Source organism: Elephantulus edwardii, unplaced genomic scaffold, assembly GCF_000299155.1.
Source record: "Elephantulus edwardii isolate Elephantulus edwardi_28Jun2011 unplaced genomic scaffold, EleEdw1.0 scaffold00217, whole genome shotgun sequence".
Lineage (NCBI taxonomy): Eukaryota > Metazoa > Chordata > Mammalia > Macroscelidea > Macroscelididae > Elephantulus > Elephantulus edwardii.
In genome coordinates, this window is record NW_006399967.1 from 3706761 (window position 1) to 3718621 (window position 11861).

Here is an 11861-nt window from a genome sequence, read left to right on the forward strand (position 1 = left end):
CAAGAAGAGTGCAAACGTTCATTACAAAGACAGAAGAGGAAGAAAAGACCAAAATGGATGTCAGAAGAAACTCTGAATATTGCACTGGAGCGCAGAGTAGCCAAAGCACAAGGAAGAATTCAAGAAACTAAAGAGCTGAACAGATTTCAAAAGGCAGCACGGGATGACAAAGTAAAACATTACAATGAAATGTGCATGGAGCTGGAGTCAGAAAAGCAAAAGGGTCGAACTCGCTCAGCATTTCTTAAGCTCAAGGAACTGAAGAACAAATTCAAACCTCGAGTTGCTATAATCAAAGATGCTTTAGGCAAAGTATTAAACAATCCAGGAGGTATCAAAAGAAGATAGAAAGAATACTTCCTTTAGGTTTTCATATTTGTTTGAGTAGTTTTTCATAATATTCCACTACCAACCTTTTTATTTTAGTTTGTTCTGTTGTGACATCATCCCTTTCATCTCTTATTTGTGTCTTTTCCTTTCTTAGCTTTGCTAGTGGTTTGTGGAGTGTTTGGTGGAGCTTCCCAATTAAAACAAGCTTGGAAGTAGGAGTGGCATCCACTTCCATAATAGCTTGCCTCCGAAAACCCTATGAATCTGGAGAGAGGATGAAAGTCACACAAGTGTCCAGGTCTTTCATTCTTAGGGTCACTATGAGTCTCTTACGACTTGACGGCACTTAACAACAACAACAACAACAACGTGGTTTGTCCATTTTATTGACCTTTTCGAAGAACCAATTCCTGGTTTTCTTGATGGTTTCAATTGTTTTTCTGTTTTCTGTTTCATTTATTTCTGCCCTAGAAAGCTCTGGAGGCCTTGTGACAAGAAGCTGCAGTCCTGAAGTCACATGGTTCAAAGCCACCAGCTGCTCCATGGGAGAACGATGGGTGATCTCCTCCTATGTGATTAACTGCCTCTGAAAACCCGCTGGAGAGTCAGCTATGAGTCAGTTCCCACTACACAAAAATAACAATATTTATTATTTCATTTTTTTAGAAGGTGTTGGATTTTTTTGCTGTTCTTTTTAAACTTGTTGGAGATATCGAGTTAAAGCATCAATTATCATATTTTCTTCCCTTTTGATGTGTTTGCTTAATGCTATAAATTAATCTCTAATTACTGCTTTGGCTCTTTCCCAGAGGTTTTGGTAAGTTGTATTTTCATTGTAATTTATTTCAAGAAACTTTTTCATTTCATCTATTACCCACTCATGTCCAAGCAAGGTGGTGTTCAGCTTCCAAATGTATGATTTTTCCCCCCTCCTTTGTCCTCTTGTCATTAGTTTTTAATTTTGTAGCATTGTGATCTGAGAAAATGGTTTGTATTATTTCTGTTTCTAAATTTATTGACTCTTTCTTTGTGATCTAAAATATAATCTTCTCTAGAGAATATTCCATGCATATTGGAGAAGAAGGTATACTGAGTCTTTTGGGAGGTGCATTAGCCTGTATGTATCTATGAGATCCAGTTTGTTTATTGTATGGTTTAATTCTTCAGCATCTTTGTTGAGTTTCTTTCTGGTAGAAATCTTTTCTTGAGAGCAGTGAATTAAAGTCTCCTACTACTATTATGGAGTTGTCTATTTCCTTTTTCAGTTCTGTTAACATTTGCTTTGTATATTTTGCAGCTCTAGCATTTAGTGCATAGATATTTACTATTGTTATGTCCTCTTGTTCGATTGACCCTTTAAACATTGCATAATGACTATTCTTGTCCTTTATGATGGTTTTTGTGCTGAAATATATATTTTTTCTTTTGACATATATTTGAACTGCTAACCTTTTAGTTACACCTTAACACTTAACACACCACACTGTCAGAATGCCATGATCATAAAGGGTTCTTAAATGTGGAAGAGGGAAGAGAATAGTGGAAGGTGGATGGATGTAACATGATAGAGACCTAACCAGCCATTGCCAATTTAGAATATGAAAGAGGACAGTGCTATGGGATGCAGGCAGCTGCTAGAGTGAGAGAAGGTTAGGGAACAAGTTCTGTGTTCCTTTGGAAAAGAAAACAAAGCTGTGTCAGCTCGACTGAAATATATTTTATCAGAGATTAATGTCACTACTCCTGCAATTATTTTTCTGGTTGCTATTTGCTTGGTATATTTTTTCCATCCTTGTATTTTTATTCTCCTTTTCTTCGCTTCTCAGGTGTCTCTTGCAGACAGCATATTGATGCCTTTTTTTTAATCCAAGCTGCTCCTCTTTTTCTCTTCACTGGTGCATTTAAATATTCACATTCAGTGTGATTATTGAAAGGCAAGTTTTATTGCTATCATTTTGCTGAGTTCTTTTTGGTGTTGTTGCTGGTTTCTTTGGTCCATCCTGCTTTCTGTGGCACCTCTGTAAGGATGACGTCTCTGTGTTTCCTGCAACACTGGTCTGTTGTGTTTTTTTTTTTACTTACTCCCTTAGGTTCTGCTTTTCTGATCATATCTTGATCTCTCCGTCATATTTGTTAGACAGTTTTGCTGGGTACAGTATTCTTGGTTCACAGTTGTTTTCTTTGAGTATTTTATATGTCATTCCACTGTCTCATTGCTTGCATGGTTTCTGCTGAAAAATTGGCACTTAATCTCATGTGCCCTCTCTTATGGGTTACTCTTTGTTTCTCTCTAGCTGCTTTCAGAATTCTCTCCTTATCTTTGGTTCTGGCAAATTTGACCATGATATACCTTTGTGTTTTTCTTTTGGAGTCTATTCTAAATGGAATTTGCTCAGCTTCTTGTATATATATATCCTTCCATTCTTCATTATGCCTGCAAAGTTTTCTTCTAGTAACTCTTCCATAACTTTCTCGATGCCTTTACCTGTTTCTTCCTGCTCTGGGATTCCGATTATACACTTATTGCTCTCATTGGTGTCCACATTATTCTTTGGCTTTCTTCTCTTTCCTTCCTTTTTGATCCTGCTTTTTTGTTCTAGCAGATCAGTGGTGACAATTCTATCTTCTATTTCACTGGTTCTGTGTTCCATCTCTTCAGCTCTGTTCACATGTCCCTCATATTCTGGGTTGTGTTTTCTTATTTTCCCCAGAGCCTCTAATATCTCATTTGTTTTTTCTTAGATTGTTTTTCTTAGTTCCTTTTGGTGTTTGTTTAAAGAATCCTGTAATTCTTTGAATTTGTTTTTCACCCACTGAACATATTCAATCATTGTTATTTTTCTTTATAATAAAGATTTTTAATTTTAATTGTGATTTTAATGAAAATTTAAAAAAAAAGTTGGATTTTTATTCATTGATTGTTGCACATTTTCTCTCTTCCCCTCCCGCTTATCCTCTCCAGTTCACTTTCTTTCTCGTTTTTCTAGTTATTCATTGTTGAACAATTTCCTTCCTCCCCTTCCCCTCCCTTCATCAATCATTGTTCTTTTAAATTCTGTGTCAAAAAGTTCTAACAGATTTTCTGACTTCCGGAAATTTGGGGTGACATCTTGTTTTGGGTTTGTGCAGGGTGCGATGTAAGTCTGCTCCTTCTGTGTCATTGCTGTGATAGAGTTTTTCATGCCTGTGGCCTTAGCAGGCTCTTGGTCTGATAACCTTGGCTCAGGAACTCACTGCTCCCAAGGAAGAAAGGGCAGCTCACTTTGCCTGAATTTCTCTTAAGTGGAGACTTGCTTCAGTTGAGGAGCTCGATACACTAGTAGGGAAGGGGACGGCAACTCACCCTGCCTGAAGTTCTTCCTCTCTGATCCTCTGACAAAATTATCTGGGACTGTGGGAGGGGGGTGGACGTTGCTTCTGTTCTTCTCTCTCTGGTTCTGTAGCTAGGTTCTCTGGGGTGGATGCCTTACTGTTTTCTGATTGCAGCCTCTCTCCTGAAGTTTGTTGTCCTCTTTGTGGAATGGTGCAGCCAGATTCTCTGACTCTCTTCACCACTCTCTCTGACAAGTCAGGAGGAAGGACTTTGTCTCTGACTCTCTGCTCCAGGACCGACTTCTTGGCTGGAGCCTTGGAGCTGGAGTGCATGGCTGGCACAGCAGGATGATCTCCCAGGCAAAAACAATGCTGTGCCTGTATCCTGAATGTTAGTGTCACCCTGCAGCAGTGAAGTGGGGTCCAAAAGGGTCTGCAGCTCAAGTGCTGGCTGTAGGTGGGACCGTGGGTGCTGGAGGGGAGTTTGGGGGACGGTGACAGAATCGCCTGTTGAGATGGCCTGTGAATTAGCAGCCTTTTTGGCCAGCCAGGTGCTGCAGTGAGGCAGGGTCCCACACTTTAGTCTTCAAACTGACATTCTTGCTCTTTATTACTTAAAGTTTTTGACAGCAGATTCCCCTAAATGCAACAGGACTTTTGATGTCTTTTTTCCCCATTCTGGGGGAGAGGCAAAACAAGGTTACCTGGCTTGGACTCAGAATCGTAAGAAATTAAGTGCCCTCTTCTGGAACAGAAGGTCCAGAGGGCCCAGTGAGGACTTTTGGTGTCTTCACTGCTGCTACCATGGGTGTTGATTATGGGTCTCATGAAAATGAAATATCTGAAAACTTCAATCTTTTCCCATTTATCATTATGTTGTCTATAGTTCCAGTTGTGAGAATCTTTGTTTTCTTGAAATGGAATCCATATTGAAGATTGTCATTTGTGACCTTCTTCAGTAAGTGCTGGAGCCTTCTTCACTTTCAGCCAGCAAGATTGTGTCATCTGTATATAGGTTGTTGATGAGTCTCCCTCCAATCCAAACACCATATTCTTATTGTCCAGCTTCCTGAATGACTTTTCAGGTACACAGATTGAATAGGTATGGAGAGAGGATAGAGCCTTGAGGCACACATTTCCTGATTTTAAACCCTAGAGTATATTTTTGTTCTTTTGAATTACTACTTCCTGGTCTATGCACAAGTTTTGCATAAGCAAATTAAGTGTTCTGGAAATCCCAGAATTTATTATGTTCCACACACTCAAATGCATTTGCATAACCAATAAAAAACAGATAAACAGCTTTCTGCCATTCTCTGCTTTCAGTCAAGATCCATCAACACTATCAGTGATTTCCCTGGTGCCACAGTTCTTCTGAATTCAGCTTGAATGTCGGGAACTTCCCTGGAGATATACTGCTTGAGCCATTTTAAAATAATCACCCACAGGAATTTACTTGTGTGTGACGTTCATCTTTTTCACTAACTTCCACTTTCTGTTGGACCACTTTTTGAGATAAGAGTCAATGACCTACAGGCAAGAAGCCCAGAGCCCCCTTTGTTGAATGACTTCCTTTCTAGAATGGGCACCACACGGATCTCTTTCGGATGCTTAGCCAAGTAACTATTCCAAACATCTCAGCATATGTGAGTGAGCACATCCAGGGAGACATCTGCTTGTTGAATCACCTCCATTGGTATTCCTGGAGTCAATATTTTGGCCAATGTCTTCAGTGGAGCTTGGGCTTTTTCCTTCGGTATGACTGGTCCTTCCTCACCTGCTACCTCTGAAATGGCTCCGAGACAGTGCTGGGAGATGAGGCCCTCAGTTTGGAAGGCACAGGGTGGGGAGGAGCCACCTTTTCCAAGCAGGGTTGCTCAGTGATGATGACGCTGTTACTATGCAACATCGAGTTGGAACAACCCATAGCTGACCCTCCAGTGGCTTCTCAGAAACCGTAGGTCACATGGGAGAAGACTGCCATGTGTCTCCTGCGGAGCAGCTGGTGGAGTCGAACCACATACCTTTGCATTGTCAGTCCAGTGTCTTTACCATTGAGCCTGCAGGGCTCCCCCGTGATGATGTGGATGCAGTGAATTGACCACAAGGGTCTCTTAACCTGGCAATTATTCAAATACAGGCTCCAACCATGGAAGCTGAAGATGAAAAAAAAAATAGCATTACTACCAACTTCTGCAGTCAGAAATTGATAAAAATACAACCAGGGTGTATTGATAAGACTAGTGATTGGCATGTAAAAGTTGGAAACAGAGGAAGGATTGGAAACTGGAAACATGGCTGTGGTGACAGAAGCAAGACTCGAGATTGAATGAAAGGATGTTGTGCCACCAGCAATTTACTCATGGCAAACACCCTTCAAAAACCGGACATGGCCATGCTGTCCATGGGCTCCCTGCGAGAAGCAGGCCGGAGTCAAATGTATCCGTCTGTGGGAAGAGCCTGCGAGATGCTCTGTCGACAGAGAAGGCCAGAGCGGGCTGTGAAGCAGACCATCAGCTGCTCACACATCCACTTGGGAGACAGCATGTGAGCAAGGACCAGTGGGAGGTTCCGTGAGGAGGAAGTCCAGGTGGCACTGAAAATAATGGCAGAAAAAAAACCCTCCAGAAATTGGAAGAATAAAAATTGAGGTGTTTCAGCAAACAGATGCAGCTCGGGACATGCTCACCTGTCTATGCCAAGAAATATGGAGGACAGCTACCTGGCCAACTGACTAGAAGAGATCCATATTTGTGCCAATTCCAAGAAAATATGATGAGGACATTCTCCAACAATATCATTGATATTATACACAAGTAAACACTTGCTACAGATTATACAAAAATGACCATAGCAGCTCATCGAGAGGGAACCTCCAGACATTCAAGCTGGATTTGGAAGAGGCCGTGAGAGGAAGGGTATCCCTGCTGATATCAGATGGATCTTGACTGGGAGTAGAGAACGCTGGAAAGAGACCTACTTGGGTTTATTGCTTATGCAAAGGCTGAAGCCTTAATAAGGACTTATTCCACTGAGTGTATATTGTTGTTATTATGTGCCATCGAGTCATCTGCATCTCCTAGTGACCCCACGTACAGCATCTCTGAACTTTGCCCTGTCCTGAGCCAATCTCACCATCTCTGACACACCTCCATCACCCCAGTCACTTTGTCAGTCCATTTCATCCAGGGTCTTCCTCTCCTGCACTGTCCCTCCACCCTTCCAAGCTTGATGTTCCTTTCCAGGGGCTGGTCCCACTTGGTCATGTGCTTAAAGTATATTGGATAGAGCTTCAAAATCCTTGTCTCCAAGGAGCAGTCTGGTTTCACTCTTTCCAGGGCAGACCTGTTTGTTCTCTTGGTAGTACATTTTATGTTTAATACTCTTATCCAGCACCACAGCTCAAAGGCATAAATTCTGTCATCCTTAGTTATTTTCCAACTCTCTGATGCATAGCAAGTAATTGTGAAGGCCATGGCACGAGTCAGGAGCACCAGAGTCTCCAGGCTGACACTGCTGCTCTTTAGTACTTTGGAGAGGTCCCCTGACAGCAGTTTTCCCCAGAACAACTAGTCTTTGTTGTTTTGTTGTTGTTGTGTACCATCGAATCCAAACTGACTTGCACAGGAAGAGATTGCCCCTCCTTCTCCAGCGGAGCATCTGGTGGATTCGAACTATGTGCCTTCGGATTGTGGTGCAGCTTCTTGCCACTAGGCCACCAGAGCTCTCTGCAATTAGCCTTTTGATTTCTTGGCTGCTGGTGCCAGGAGTGTTGATTGTGGGTTATTTTAGAATACTAGCCCTGGAGGACTTCACTGTCCTCTTGTGGAACCTGGACACGGGCCAGTCACATGGACAAAGCAAGAAGACGTTGCTTGGTTTAAAATCAGAAATGGTGGATGTCACCATGGTATCCCTTCCCCATGTCTGTCCAGTACGTGAGCTGAGCAAATCGACAATACAAGGAAGGGCATCAGGACTGGAGGAAGACACATCAACTATCCGTGTTATGCCGATGACACAAACATGCCTACACAAAGTGAGGAGAGCTTGCAGAGCGTGTGAGGAAGAAAGAGCACAACCTCCACGTGGACTACACCTGGACACCAGGAAAACAGCTCTCACAACTGGGCCCTCCGTGGTAACTGGAGAGAGGATGGAAGTCCCTAAACACTTCATTTTTCTCAAATCCACAGAAATGTCCACAGTAGTAACAGTCCAGTCAAGGGCGTGTTGCAGCGAGCATATATGTTGCCAGGGACCTCTTTAAAATGCTGAAGAGCAAGGATGTCAGTGTAAAGACTAAGGAGCACCTGACCCAAGCCATGGTGCTGTCAGGTGCCTCATTTGCATGTGAAAGGTGCCTTTGAATTATGATGTTGGCAAAGAGCCCAGTGCTTGTAAAAGTAGAGGTTCCATGAAAGAGAAGCCACTTACAAGATGTGTTGATGCATTGAATGCTTCAGTGTCTTATACACACAACTGAGATTGCAGGTGGCATTAGAGTCAGCATGCATTGGGTCTGTGGTCCTTGGGGGTTGATAGGAGTCACAGCGGACTCTACGCACTTAACGACAGTGGGGACAGGCTAGAGGTCATATTTCAGTTCTCTGGGGCTCCTTTAGTTTTCTTCAGCTTTAGTTTGAACGCAGACATGAGTCAAGGATGGTCTGTTCCAGCCAGCACCTGGCCTGGTTTTCTCAGCTGGCCCTGAGCTTCTCCAATGACTCTGTCCACGGATGTAGCCAATCTGATTGCTGTGCGGTCCATCAGGTGAGGCCATGTGCTACGTTGCCGTCTGTGTTTCTTCAAAAAAGGTATTTATGCTGTTCCTTTCCAGCCTGGTCCTGGTGCGATGGCCCCCGCCAGGCAGGGTGGTGAGAAGAAGAAAAGCCGTTCTGCCGTCGATGGAGTGGTGACCAGAGGAGACACCATCATCAGTCACAAGCGCATCCGTGGAGGAGGATTTAAGACGCGTGCTCCTTGGGCACGCAAGGAGATCCGGAAATTGGCCACGAAGGAGATGGGAACACCAGATGGACACCAGGCTTACCAACGCCATCTGGGCCGAAGGAATAAGGGATGCCCCACACCGTGTCTGTGTACAGTCATCCAGAAAATGTAATGAGGAAGAAGATCCCCAAACAGGCTGTAGACACGGCTTACCTGTGGAGCCGTCACCGCTTTCAAAAATCTACAGACCGTCAACGTGGATGAAAACGAATAGCTGATTATCAAATGAAGTTAAAAAACTGTAAAAAAAGGTATTTATGATCAAAAGATAATTAAACATACAAGATTCAATCATTCCATGTCCAGCCTCGTTTCCGCCCCAGAATGACAGGTGCATTCCTTCCTTATTGTTTGCAGCTGGCATTATGGTTACCCATAGTTTTTAACGCACCTGGATTGCAGGTTGGGTTCATTTCAGGTTGCAAAAACTGATAGAGACCCTCTCTCTCTGCACACTCATGTTTATGGCTGCATTGTTCACAACAGCCAAGAAATGGAAGCAACTCAAGTGCCCATCAACAAATGAACGGATAGAGAAGCTGAGGTATATTCACACAATGCAATACTACGCAGCACTGAAAAACAAGGAACCAATAAAAATGGTGACCCTGGAGGCTATTATACTCAATGAAATATCTCAGTCACAAAAGGACAAATACTGCATAATGCCAGTGTTATAAAACAGGACTGACGTGGGGGTTGGGGAGAAACTAAGAAAAGGGGATAAATAATGAATGCTGCCTTAGAACGGATGAAGGAAAGAATTTTTTTAAAAGGAAGACATGACTAGGTACTATGTGCTTGACAACAGTCCACAGTAAGAGGTGCACAGCAGAGTGGACTGTGAGGGAGGGAGGGAGGGAGGGAGGAAAATGTGCAGCAGCGAAAGAATCTTTTTATAGAGAAAAGCAAACGGGGGCGGGTAGGGAGGAAAATGTGCAATAATGAATGAATGGAAATCCAAATTTTCTGTAAAGGTTCCTTAAGATAGCAATAAAATAAAATAAATCCATAACCAACACTCCTGGTATCAGCAGTCAAGGAGTCAAAAGACACGTTGCCTTCGGGAAACATAGTTAAAAACCACCAGTCTCCTCTCTGTGGCTTCACCTGGTGCGTATGTTTGGATTCGGCGCATGTTTGTACATCTTCCTTGTATGCGCATGGATAGTGTGCTGTTGCTCACAGCACTGTACTTTTGGATAGATCTTGAAAGTGTTTTATTTTCCACTATGAAGGCAACACCATTACTCCTGAGATTTGGACAGTGAATAAGGATGATGGAAGAAGAATGTATGTCTTTGAGCTGTGGTGTTGGAGAAGAGCACGGCCAAGTGAACAAACAGCTATGTCCTGGAGAGGGGGCAGCCAGAGTGCTCCTTTGAGGTAAAGATGATAGAGCTTTGTCTCACATACTTTGGGCATGTTGCTTAGAGGGCCTATTCCTTGCAGAGACATCATGCTTGGAAAGTGAAAGAGAGGAAGACCCTCGACCAGGTGGACTGACACAGTGACTGCTGCAATGGGCTCTCGTGTGTCAGGAAGTGTGAGGATGGCGCAGGACAGGATGGGGCTCAGATCCGTTGTTCACAGGGTCGCTGTGGGTTGTATTTCACTCGACAGCACCTACCAGCAACAGTGCTGTCACCAGGTGGTGCCAGATTGTCCTTCAAGCCGGTTGTCAGGAGGCGTCCAGCATCTCAGTGACGCGCTGCCTACCCAGTGCAGCAAACGGGCAGAGGAGAGGTGGCCTGTGTAGAAAATCCAGCTCCTGACCCAGAAAACGCGAGGCCGCCACATACGCACAAAGCCTCACTACTCCAGGTGCCACCCGCCAGAGTCTTAGTGCCATCTGCCAGAGGCCACTCACGGCGACAGACACAAAAGCCAAGGCTCCCTTGGTGCGAGGGCTGAGGTGCTGGGCTCAACTCTACTGGCTAGCAGCTCAGGTCGGGTGCTGCCACTGTGTGCCTCTGTGGCCATGAGGGGGCAGTCACAGACCACAGATGATGCTCCCGTGTGTGTGTGTGTGTGTGTGTGTGTGTGTGTGTGTGTGTGTGTGAGAGAGAGAGAGAGAGGGAGCCTGTGAGGAGATGATGCATGGGGACTCCAAAGTTCGATTCACGGCCCTTTTGAATGACCCTTACTGCCGCCCACTGTCCCCTGTCCAATTTGTCACACACATCATTCCAGTACAGGACGGCCAGCCTCACACATTGTGGGCCACCGTCCCTCCTCCTACACCAGGCACCGTCCCCGGGCACAGCGGACATTTGGTCTGGACCCTGCTCTGTGGGGGCCACCTGTGCCCTGTGGCACGTTGGGTGGTGTCTCGGACCTCCTCTCGGCTTTTCTTTCCCCTGCAGCTTCAAGAACTACAGGTGTCTCCAGACATCAGGCAGTGACCCTGGGGGCGGGATGTCCCCACGGACGACCTGCTGTAGACACACACTGAAGTCATGGTGGCTGGAAGGATACGGTGTCCAGGATTTTGTCTCTGGACAACCCAGAGGTGACATTAGGCTGAAGTACCTGGGAAAAGGCACCCTGCTCGGTCACTGTTTAAACTTCCCCCTTATTATTATGAACTTTAATGAAAGTTTACAGGGACTTTGGATTTCCATTAATTCACTGTTGCACTTTTCTCCCTGCCCAGCCCTCCCCCACCCACGCCCCAGTACACTCTTCTCTTTGAAAAGTAAAAAATTCTTTCATTGTTCTACAATCCCTACCCCCAAGTCTACACATATCCCTTTTAAAGAGTTTTCTCCCTCATCTGTTTCAATGCAGTATACATTATTTATCCCATCTTTCTCAGTCTCCCCCCAATCCCGATGCCAGTCCTGTTTTACAACAGTGGCACTATGCAGTATTTGTCTTTTTGTGACTGAGATACTTCACTCAGCATAATGTTCTCCAGGGTCATTAATTTTTAATAATATTGCACGAGTTCCTTGTTTTTCAATGCAGCGTAGTATTCCATTGTGTGAATATACCACAGCTTCTCTATCCATTCGTTTGTTGAAGGGCTGTTGTTGTTGTTATGTGCCATCGAGTCGTTTGCGACTCATAGCGACCCTGTGTACAACAGCCCTAAACCCTGCTCTATCCTGCACCAAGCGCACTGCCTCTGACACACCCATCCCGATTACCCCAGTCACTGAGTCAGTCCATCTCATAGAGGGTCTTACCCTCCTGCGCCGTCC

At 44.4% G+C, this 11861-nt stretch overlaps 1 pseudogene; it reads left to right on the forward strand.

The window, feature by feature from the left end:
* The first annotated feature begins 8473 nt into the window (after positions 1 to 8473).
* On the forward strand, positions 8474 to 8869 carry LOC102853538 (annotated as a pseudogene).
* The last annotated feature ends 2992 nt before the right edge of the window (positions 8870 to 11861 follow it).